General features: G+C 46.0%; 1 long non-coding RNA gene across 3 annotated transcripts in view; it reads left to right on the top strand.

Moving 5' to 3' along the window:
* LOC134899958 (uncharacterized) overlaps window positions 1–12,143 on the top strand; it is a 173,412-nt gene that overhangs the window by 118,085 nt on the left and 43,184 nt on the right. The gene's annotated exons all lie outside the window — the stretch shown is intronic.

Below are 12,143 nucleotides of genomic sequence, written 5' to 3'. Positions count from 1 at the left end.
TGTTTAAACGTCTGTTATTAATGAAAACTGTCCGGGGCGCGTCCAATGTCATTTCCGCCCCACTTCCTGCGTCTGTGTAATCATAGTGCGCATGCGTATTCTGCCACACTTCTGGTACTCGCGTCTGAGTGAAGTCACCACGCTTCCCCGCTTCCGGCCAGTTCATAATACAGGCTATGCCACACTTCCTGTTGCGGCGGGACTCTGCAGTTCTCGTTCAGCTACAGGATGGAGTGGGCTGTCAATCACCGCGGCGGCCATCTTTATGGAGCCTTGCAGTCATAGGCATATTTCTAGGACGTTTTTGTAATGTGGATGCGGCACACCTACAAATAAAGCAAAAATATATATAAGAATATGAGTACAAGCATTAGTGTATCCTTTAGACTTAATTAGTGCTTCATATCAATGTACCAGTGGTCTCCAGTCTCCTGCCATATTGACGCTTGTTGTGATGCTGACACTGCTGACGAGACTGTACATTCTTGACAAAGGTCCCGCTGAGGACCAAAACGTTGGAGATCGTTTTTGAAAACCACTTTGGAACTGTGAGATTACCTTTACATTAAAATTTTCTATTTTTGATTAATTGATTTTGAAGTCTGGAGAGTGCTATCATTTTTTCACTAGTGTGGAAAAAACCTGTATTGTACTATGGGCCCCACAACCTGGTGTGTGGGACTCTGATTGGCACCCTAGCTGATGGCTCTAGTTTCTGTGAGAGTGCAGGAATTATTTATGTGTGTATATATATATATATATATATATATATATATTTATTTTATCATGTTTTTTATTGTGTGTTACCCTAGTTTTTACTAATGCGTAGCCTTCACAATAATTTATGTCTATAATTTTTAGCCCATCCTGTTTTAGTATTTGTGTATAAATAAATATACCTCGGTTTTTTTATAAATATGTATCCTGCTAAATTCTGCATACTCATTTAACTTTAATAGACACTGTCGGTCGCTAATGCCCCTATTCCTATTCTCACTTTTAAATTGCAAGGCAGCTTATCCCTGCCTAACTTCTTAGGGGCCAGCTGACACCTTATATCCTTAAAGGAGTGTCTCTACCATAGTATTTTACAACCCTAATCTATAATCTACCCACATATACCTGTCAGTGATCGCGCTGAGCCCCCAAAAAAGTGGGTCCCATAGACCCCTCACTTTTAGAAATTGGGGTCCTACCGGTCTTTTTCTGGGTCCCATCGGAATAAAGGTTCGTATTAATCTTAATCTTGTTTGGACACTACAAAAGTGTTGCAAGGTGGGGGGATGGGGTGACAGTGCTGCTGGGCTGTGTAGCATGCAGGACACCCTGCACCAGAGCTGTAACCAAACATTTTGGTGCCCTTAGGCAGAAAGTGAATTAGTGTTCCACCTCCTAGCCTGCAAAGCACAGGCGGCGCGCGCCAAAGGCGCGCTGCAAAATTTTAGGGGCGTGGCTTCATGGGGACAGGGTGTGACCACATAATAGTGCCAATTCACATTACACCACACAGTGGTGCCGCTTATACACATTGCACCAGGTAGAACCTCCTATGCACACTGCGCCAGGTATAGCACGTTATACACTTTGCGCCAGGTACAGCACGTTATACACTTTGCACCAGGTACAGCACGTTATACACTTTGCACCAGGTACAGCACGTTATACACTTTGGGCCAGTTAGAGCACGTTATTATACACATTGCGCCTGTTAGAGCACGTTACTATACACATTGCGCCAGGCAGAGCACGTTACTATACACATTGCGCCAGGCAGAGCACGTTACTATACACATTGCGCCAGGCAGAGCACGTTACTATACACATTGCGCCAGGCAGAGCACGTTACTATACACATTGCGCCAGGCAGAGCACGTTACTATACACATTGCGCCAGGCAGAGCACGTTACTATACTCATTGCGCCAGGCAGAGCACGTTATTATACACATTGCGCCAGGCAGAGCACGTTATACACATTGCGCCAGGCAGAGCACGTTATTATACACATTGCGCCAGGCAGAGCACGTTATACACATTACGCCAGGCAGAGCACGTTATTATACACATTGCGCCAGGCAGAGCACGTTATACACATTACGCCAGGCAGAGCATGAGTGTGGTACTACCCCGCTAGCCCAAGTGGCATTATACCATTGTGCAGATATGCCAAGGAGGTGCAAATAGAGGGTACTGCATACATGAATTGCCAAATATAGCTGATGGGAACCCACTTCTTGGCAACCAGATTTTAAGTTAGACACCTCTGGCTTTAGTTTAAAAACACACACACACACACACACACACACACACACACACTTATTATAAACAAACATCGACACAAACGTATATATACAGACAATAACACAAGCTGCCCATCCCTGTTACCGGGTTGCTGGGTGCTGAGAATAGCCGGGAACAGAGCTCTCTCCACTCCGCATCTCCTGCCGCCCGCCCCCAGGCCCGCGCTCCATAGACACTGTGCCTGACAAAGCCGTCTCCCCCCCCACCGCCAGGTAATCACTGCTCCGTTATAGCCGCCGCACTCTCTGCTGTGTCGTGCCGTCTGGGACGGGGAGGCGGCACCAACCATGCGGCACCCTCCCTGTCTATCAGTGACCGGGGGGGGGCTCACGGCAGCGCAGCACCAATTGGAAGGGGACGTGGAGGCGGCACCAACCATGTTCCACCCGGGCTCACGGCAGCGCAGCATCCATTGGAAGGGGACGGGGAGGCGGCAGCGACTATGCTCCGCCTTCCCTGTCTATCAGTGACCCGGGAAGGGGGGCGGCTCACGGCAGCGTAGCATCAATTGGAAGGGGACGGGGAGGCAGCAGGAGGATTTACTGATCGCGGTGTGCAGCGCTCGTCACAGCGCGTCCTGTGGGACCCGCTGATTTTTGAAAACCGGGTCCCTTACTGCTTATAGCGCGTAAAATACGCGCTATAGCGAGTATTTGCGATCACTGCCTGTGGCGCCGTACTCCCACTATTCTATGTATGTATGTATGTATGTATGTATGTGTATATGTGTGTGTGTGTGTGTGTATATATATATATATATATATATATATATATATATATATGGGGATGAGGGTTCGTAGCGACCTTGGTGTCAGTAAGGTAAAAACTAGCAGTAAGTTTAAAAAGTTAAAAACTATTTATTCACATAGAAATTCAAACATAAAAGAGATACATAGAAAATGGGACAATTTAAAACACAACTGAACTAAAAGCACCAAATAAAAGAGTATAAAAGATCCTTATCTTAGAGTGAGGTAAGTACAGGTCACCCAACTCGTTTCGTCTGATGAGACTTCTTCACAGGGTAGGGACAAAATGAACCTTGGCAGCTATTTATAGCCCTAGCCCTCAGTGGGAGGGTAGTGACATCATTAGGAATCATGTGACATAATTTGTTAACACTTATTCTTATACATATATATCAGTATACATGGCAGTGGATTACAGCTTAGTCGGGAGTTGTACATAGTAATTACAGTTCAAAACGAGGGCTCAATGTGTAGGAAATAGTCTTTAAAGTCATAAAAAGTGGCATTTCCGCCATACTACCGGTTGCGGCGGACGCGGAACGTCACTTCCGCCCCACATCCGGTTTCTTCTGCGCATGCGTCCGCTGCAATCCAGCGCGATCACATGGGCTGTATGCTTGTGCAGGATTCGGGGGCTTTTAGGTCATAGAAAGAGGCTGTGATATTCAGTATCTCCATATGGCGGCGGCCATTTTCTGCAGGATTATGTCCATAGAATTCCAGTATGTGGCGGCCATTTCTCAGTAGTTCATTGTATAAAAATGACACTCCAGTAATCCCGGTCGTCATGGCAACTGTTCAGTACATGGAAGTAATAAATGAGAATATCAGAATCACATTATTCTTATTAAGAGATCTCTAGTAGTTTTCTAGTAGTACAAAAAACTTAATTAGAAACAGTGTTATTAATGAAGCAGATTACTTAATGTTAGAACAGTAAACTATTATGACATTAAACTATAAGGTGTGTATTAGAGATGAGCGGGTTCGGTTTCTCTGAATCCGAACCCGCCAGAACTTCATGTTTTTTTTCACGGGTCCGAGCGACTCGGATCTTCCCGCCTTGCTCGGTTAACCCGAGCGCGCCCGAACGTCATCATGACGCTGTCGGATTCTCGCGAGGCTCGGATTCTATCGCGAGACTCGGATTCTATATAAGGAGCCGCGCGTCGCCGCCATTTTCACACGTGCATTGAGATTGATAGGGAGAGGACGTGGCTGGCGTCCTCTCCGTTTAGAATAGATTAGAGAGACACTTGATTTACTAATTTTGGGGAGCATTAGGAGTACTCAGTACAGTGCAGAGTTTTGCTGATAGTGACCAGTGACCACCAGTTTTATTTATAATCCGTTCTCTGCCTGAAAAAAGCGATACACAGCACACAGTGACTCAGTCACATACCATATCTGTGTGCACTGCTCAGGCTCAGGCCAGTGTGCTGCATCATCTATTATCTATATATAATATTATATATATCTGTCTGACTGCTCAGCTCACACAGCTTATAATTGTGGGGGAGACTGGGGAGCACTACTGCAGTGCCAGTTATAGGTTATAGCAGGAGCCAGGAGTACATAATATATTATATAGTGAGTGACCACCAGACACACAGTGCAGTTTATTTAATATATCCGTTCTCTGCCTGAAAAAAGCGATACACACAGTGACTCAGTCAGTCACATACCATATCTGTGTGCACTGCTCAGGCTCAGGCCAGTGTGCTGCATCATCTATATATATTATATATCTGTCTGACTGCTCAGCTCACACAGCTTATAATTGTGGGGGAGACTGGGGAGCACTACTGCAGTGCCAGTTATAGGTTATAGCAGGAGCCAGGAGTACATAATATTATATTAAAATTAAACAGTGCACACTTTTGCTGCAGGAGTGCCACTGCCAGTGTGACTAGTGACCAGTGACCTGACCACCAGTATATATAATATTAGTAGTATACTATCTCTTTATCAACCAGTCTATATTAGCAGCAGACACAGTACAGTGCGGTAGTTCACGGCTGTGGCTACCTCTGTGTCGGCACTCGGCAGCCCGTCCATAATTGTATATACCACCTAACCGTGGTTTTTTTTTCTTTCTTTATACATACATACTAGTTACGAGTATACTATCTCTTTATCAACCAGTCTATATATTAGCAGCAGACACAGTACAGTGCGGTAGTTCACGGCTGTGGCTACCTCTGTGTCGGCACTCGGCAGCCCGTCCATAATTGTATATACCACCTAACCGTGGTTTTTTTTTCTTTCTTTATACATACATACTAGTTACGAGTATACTATCTCTTTATCAACCAGTCTATATATTAGCAGCAGACACAGTACAGTGCGGTAGTTCACGGCTGTGGCTACCTCTGTGTCGGCACTCGGCAGCCCGTCCATAATTGTATATACCACCTAACCGTGGTTTTTTTTTCTTTCTTTATACATACATACTAGTTACGAGTATACTATCTCTTTATCAACCAGTCTATATATTAGCAGCAGACACAGTACAGTGCGGTAGTTCACGGCTGTGGCTACCTCTGTGTCGGCACTCGGCAGCCCGTCCATAATTGTATATACCACCTAACCGTGGTTTTTTTTTCTTTCTTTATACATACATACTAGTTACGAGTATACTATCTCTTTATCAACCAGTCTATATATTAGCAGCAGACACAGTACAGTGCGGTAGTTCACGGCTGTGGCTACCTCTGTGTCGGCACTCGGCAGCCCGTCCATAATTGTATATACCACCTAACCGTGGTTTTTTTTTCTTTCTTTATACATACATACTAGTTACGAGTATACTATCTCTTTATCAACCAGTCTATATATTAGCAGCAGACACAGTACAGTGCGGTAGTTCACGGCTGTGGCTACCTCTGTGTCGGCACTCGGCAGCCCGTCCATAATTGTATATACCACCTAACCGTGGTTTTTTTTTCTTTCTTTATACATACATACTAGTTACGAGTATACTATCTCTTTATCAACCAGTCTATATATTAGCAGCAGACACAGTACAGTGCGGTAGTTCACGGCTGTGGCTACCTCTGTGTCGGCACTCGGCAGCCCGTCCATAATTGTATATACCACCTAACCGTGGTTTTTTTTTTCTTTCTTTATACATACATACTAGTTACGAGTATACTATCTCTTTATCAACCAGTCTATATATTAGCAGCAGACACAGTACAGTGCGGTAGTTCACGGCTGTGGCTACCTCTGTGTCGGCACTCGGCAGCCCGTCCATAATTGTATATACCACCTAACCGTGGTTTTTTTTTCTTTCTTTATACATACATACTAGTTACGAGTATACTATCTCTTTATCAACCAGTCTATATATTAGCAGCAGACACAGTACAGTGCGGTAGTTCACGGCTGTGGCTACCTCTGTGTCGGCACTCGGCAGCCCGTCCATAATTGTATATACCACCTAACCGTGGTTTTTTTTTCTTTCTTTATACATACATACTAGTTACGAGTATACTATCTCTTTATCAACCAGTCTATATATTAGCAGCAGACACAGTACAGTGCGGTAGTTCACGGCTGTGGCTACCTCTGTGTCGGCACTCGGCAGCCCGTCCATAATTGTATATACCACCTAACCGTGGTTTTTTTTTCTTTCTTTATACATACATACTAGTTACGAGTATACTATCTCTTTATCAACCAGTCTATATATTAGCAGCAGACACAGTACAGTGCGGTAGTTCACGGCTGTGGCTACCTCTGTGTCGGCACTCGGCAGCCCGTCCATAATTGTATATACCACCTAACCGTGGTTTTTTTTTCTTTCTTTATACATACATACTAGTTACGAGTATACTATCTCTTTATCAACCAGTCTATATATTAGCAGCAGACACAGTACAGTGCGGTAGTTCACGGCTGTGGCTACCTCTGTGTCGGCACTCGGCAGCCCGTCCATAATTGTATATACCACCTAACCGTGGTTTTTTTTTCTTTCTTTATACATACATACTAGTTACGAGTATACTATCTCTTTATCAACCAGTCTATATATTAGCAGCAGACACAGTACAGTGCGGTAGTTCACGGCTGTGGCTACCTCTGTGTCGGCACTCGGCAGCCCGTCCATAATTGTATATACCACCTAACCGTTGGTTTTTTTTTCTTTCTTTATACATACATACTAGTTACGAGTATACTATCTCTTTATCAACCAGTCTATATATTAGCAGCAGACACAGTACAGTGCGGTAGTTCACGGCTGTGGCTACCTCTGTGTCGGCACTCGGCAGCCCGTCCATAATTGTATATACCACCTAACCGTGGTTTTTTTTTCTTTCTTTATACATACATACTAGTTACGAGTATACTATCTCTTTATCAACCAGTCTATATATTAGCAGCAGACACAGTACAGTGCGGTAGTTCACGGCTGTGGCTACCTCTGTGTCGGCACTCGGCAGCCCGTCCATAATTGTATACTAGTATCCAATCCATCCATCTCCATTGTTTACCTGAGGTGCCTTTTAGTTGTGCCTATTAAAATATGGAGAACAAAAATGTTGAGGTTCCAAAATTAGGGAAAGATCAAGATCCACTTCCACCTCGTGCTGAAGCTGCTGCCACTAGTCATGGCCGAGACGATGAAATGCCAGCAACGTCGTCTGCCAAGGCCGATGCCCAATGTCATAGTACAGAGCATGTCAAATCCAAAACACCAAATATCAGTAAAAAAAGGACTCCAAAACCTAAAATAAAATTGTCGGAGGAGAAGCGTAAACTTGCCAATATGCCATTTACCACACGGAGTGGCAAGGAACGGCTGAGGCCCTGGCCTATGTTCATGGCTAGTGGTTCAGCTTCACATGAGGATGGAAGCACTCAGCCTCTCGCTAGAAAAATGAAAAGACTCAAGCTGGCAAAAGCAGCACAGCAAAGAACTGTGCATTCTTCGAAATCCCAAATCCACAAGGAGAGTCCAATTGTGTCGGTTGCGATGCCTGACCTTCCCAACACTGGACGTGAAGAGCATGCGCCTTCCACCATTTGCACGCCCCCTGCAAGTGCTGGAAGGAGCACCCGCAGTCCAGTTCCTGATAGTCAGATTGAAGATGTCAGTGTTGAAGTACACCAGGATGAGGAGGATATGGGTGTTGCTGGCGCTGGGGAGGAAATTGACCAGGAGGATTCTGATGGTGAGGTGGTTTGTTTAAGTCAGGCACCCGGGGAGACACCTGTTGTCCGTGGGAGGAATATGGCCGTTGACATGCCAGGTGAAAATACCAAAAAAATCAGCTCTTCGGTGTGGAGGTATTTCACCAGAAATGCGGACAACAGGTGTCAAGCCGTGTGTTCCCTTTGTCAAGCTGTAATAAGTAGGGGTAAGGACGTTAACCACCTCGGAACATCCTCCCTTATACGTCACCTGCAGCGCATTCATAATAAGTCAGTGACAAGTTCAAAAACTTTGGGTGACAGCGGAAGCAGTCCACTGACCAGTAAATCCCTTCCTCTTGTAACCAAGCTCACGCAAACCACCCCACCAACTCCCTCAGTGTCAATTTCCTCCTTCCCCAGGAATGCCAATAGTCCTGCAGGCCATGTCACTGGCAATTCTGACGAGTCCTCTCCTGCCTGGGATTCCTCCGATGCATCCTTGCGTGTAACGCCTACTGCTGCTGGCGCTGCTGTTGTTGCCGCTGGGAGTCGATGGTCATCCCAGAGGGGAAGTCGTAAGCCCACTTGTACTACTTCCAGTAAGCAATTGACTGTTCAACAGTCCTTTGCGAGGAAGATGAAATATCACAGCAGTCATCCTACTGCAAAGCGGATAACTGAGTCCTTGACAACTATGTTGGTGTTAGACGTGCGTCCGGTATCCGCCGTTAGTTCACAGGGAACTAGACAATTTATTGAGGCAGTGTGCCCCCGTTACCAAATACCATCTAGGTTCCACTTCTCTAGGCAGGCGATACCGAGAATGTACACGGACGTCAGAAAAAGACTCACCAGTGTCCTAAAAAATGCAGTTGTACCCAATGTCCACTTAACCACGGACATGTGGACAAGTGGAGCAGGGCAGGGTCAGGACTATATGACTGTGACAGCCCACTGGGTAGATGTATGGACTCCCGCCGCAAGAACAGCAGCGGCGGCACCAGTAGCAGCATCTCGCAAACGCCAACTCTTTCCTAGGCAGGCTACGCTTTGTATCACCGCTTTCCAGAATACGCACACAGCTGAAAACCTCTTACGGCAACTGAGGAAGATCATCGCGGAATGGCTTACCCCAATTGGACTCTCCTGTGGATTTGTGGCATCGGACAACGCCAGCAATATTGTGTGTGCATTAAATATGGGCAAATTCCAGCACGTCCCATGTTTTGCACATACCTTGAATTTGGTGGTGCAGAATTTTTTAAAAAACGACAGGGGCGTGCAAGAGATGCTGTCGGTGGCCAGAAAAATTGCGGGACACTTTCGGCGTACAGGCACCACGTACAGAAGACTGGAGCACCACCAAAAACTACTGAACCTGCCCTGCCATCATCTGAAGCAAGAAGTGGTAACGAGGTGGAATTCAACCCTCTATATGCTTCAGAGGTTGGAGGAGCAGCAAAAGGCCATTCAAGCCTATACAATTGAGCACGATATAGTAGGTGGAATGCACCTGTCTCAAGTGCAGTGGAGAATGATTTCAACGTTGTGCAAGGTTCTGATGCCCTTTGAACTTGCCACACGTGAAGTCAGTTCAGACACTGCCAGCCTGAGTCAGGTCATTCCCCTCATCAGGCTTTTGCAGAAGAAGCTGGAGGCATTGAAGAAGGAGCTAAAAGGGAGCGATTCCGCTAGGCATGTGGGACTTGTGGATGCAGCCCTTAATTCGCTTAACAAGGATTCACGGGTGGTCAATCTGTTGAAATCAGAGCACTACATTTTGGCCACCGTGCTCGATCCTAGATTTAAAGCCTACCTTGGATCTCTCTTTCCGGCAGACACAGGTCTGCTGGGGTTGAAAGACCTGCTGGTGACAAAATTGTCAAGTCAAGCGGAACGCGACCTGTCAACATCTCCTCCTTCACATTCTCCCGCAACTGGGGGTGCGAGGAAAAGGCTCAGAATTCCGAGCCCACCCGCTGGCGGTGATGCAGGGCAGTCTGGAGCGACTGCTGATGCTGACATCTGGTCCGGACTGAAGGACCTGACAACGATTACGGACATGTCGTCTACTGTCACTGCATATGATTCTCTCAACATTGATAGAATGGTGGAGGATTATATGAGTGACCGCATCCAAGTAGGCACGTCACACAGTCCGTACTTATACTGGCAGGAAAAAGAGGCAATTTGGAGGCCCTTGCACAAACTGGCTTTATTCTACCTAAGTTGCCCTCCCACAAGTGTGTACTCCGAAAGAGTGTTTAGTGCCGCCGCTCACCTTGTCAGCAATCGGCGTACGAGGTTACATCCAGAAAATGTGGAGAAGATGATGTTCATTAAAATGAATTATAATCAATTCCTCCGCGGAGACATTGACCAGCAGCAATTGCCTCCACAAAGTACACAGGGAGCTGAGATGGTGGATTCCAGTGGGGACGAATTGATAATCTGTGAGGAGGGGGATGTACACGGTGATATATCGGAGGGTGAAGATGAGGTGGACATCTTGCCTCTGTAGAGCCAGTTTGTGCAAGGAGAGATTAATTGCTTCTTTTTTGGGGGGGGTCCAAACCAACCCGTCATATCAGTCACAGTCGTGTGGCAGACCCTGTCACTGAAATGATGGGTTGGTTAAAGTGTGCATGTCCTGTTTTGTTTATACAACATAAGGGTGGGTGGGAGGGCCCAAGGACAATTCCATCTTGCACCTCTTTTTTCTTTTCTTTTTCTTTGCATCATGTGCTGATTGGGGAGGGTTTTTTGGAAGGGACATCCTGCGTGACACTGCAGTGCCACTCCTAGATGGGCCCGGTGTTTGTGTCGGCCACTAGGGTCGCTAATCTTACTCACACAGTCAGCTACCTCATTGCGCCTCTTTTTTTCTTTGCGTCATGTGCTGTTTGGGGAGGGTTTTTTGGAAGGGACATCCTGCGTGACACTGCAGTGCCACTCCTAGATGGGCCCGGTGTTTGTGTCGGCCACTAGGGTCGCTAATCTTACTCACACAGCTACCTCATTGCGCCTCTTTTTTTCTTTGCGTCATGTGCTGTTTGGGGAGGGTTTTTTGGAAGGGACATCCTGCGTGACACTGCAGTGCCACTCCTAGATGGGCCCGGTGTTTGTGTCGGCCACTAGGGTCGCTAATCTTACTCACACAGCTACCTCATTGCGCCTCTTTTTTTCTTTGCGTCATGTGCTGTTTGGGGAGGGTTTTTTGGAAGGGACATCCTGCGTGACACTGCAGTGCCACTCCTAGATGGGCCCGGTGTTTGTGTCGGCCACTAGGGTCGCTAATCTTACTCACACAGCTACCTCATTGCGCCTCTTTTTTTCTTTGCGTCATGTGCTGTTTGGGGAGGGTTTTTTGGAAGGGACATCCTGCGTGACACTGCAGTGCCACTCCTAGATGGGCCCGGTGTTTGTGTCGGCCACTAGGGTCGCTTATCTTACTCACACAGCGACCTCGGTGCAAATTTTAGGACTAAAAATAATATTGTGAGGTGTGAGGTATTCAGAATAGACTGAAAATGAGTGTAAATTATGGTTTTTGAGGTTAATAATACTTTGGGATCAAAATGACCCCCAAATTCTATGATTTAAGCTGTTTTTTAGTGTTTTTTGAAAAAAACACCCGAATCCAAAACACACCCGAATCCGACAAAAAAAATTCGGTGAGGTTTTGCCAAAACGCGTTCGAACCCAAAACACGGCCGCGGAACCGAACCCAAAACCAAAACACAAAACCCGAAAAATGTCAGGCGCTCATCTCTAGTGTGTATTACATCGTGACTGTGGTTACAGAGGTATGGATGTGTAAATTTAGTACTTGTGTGATATAATAGGAACTAAAGATCGTGCTCAGTGTAACTATATATATTTATATATATATATATATACAGGTTGAGTATCCCTTATCCAAAATGCTTGGGACCAGAGGTATTTTGGATATGGG

Source organism: Pseudophryne corroboree, chromosome 1 (genome assembly GCF_028390025.1).
Source record: "Pseudophryne corroboree isolate aPseCor3 chromosome 1, aPseCor3.hap2, whole genome shotgun sequence".
Classification (NCBI taxonomy): Eukaryota; Metazoa; Chordata; class Amphibia; order Anura; family Myobatrachidae; genus Pseudophryne; species Pseudophryne corroboree.
This window is presented reverse-complemented; position numbering and strand designations above follow the sequence as displayed.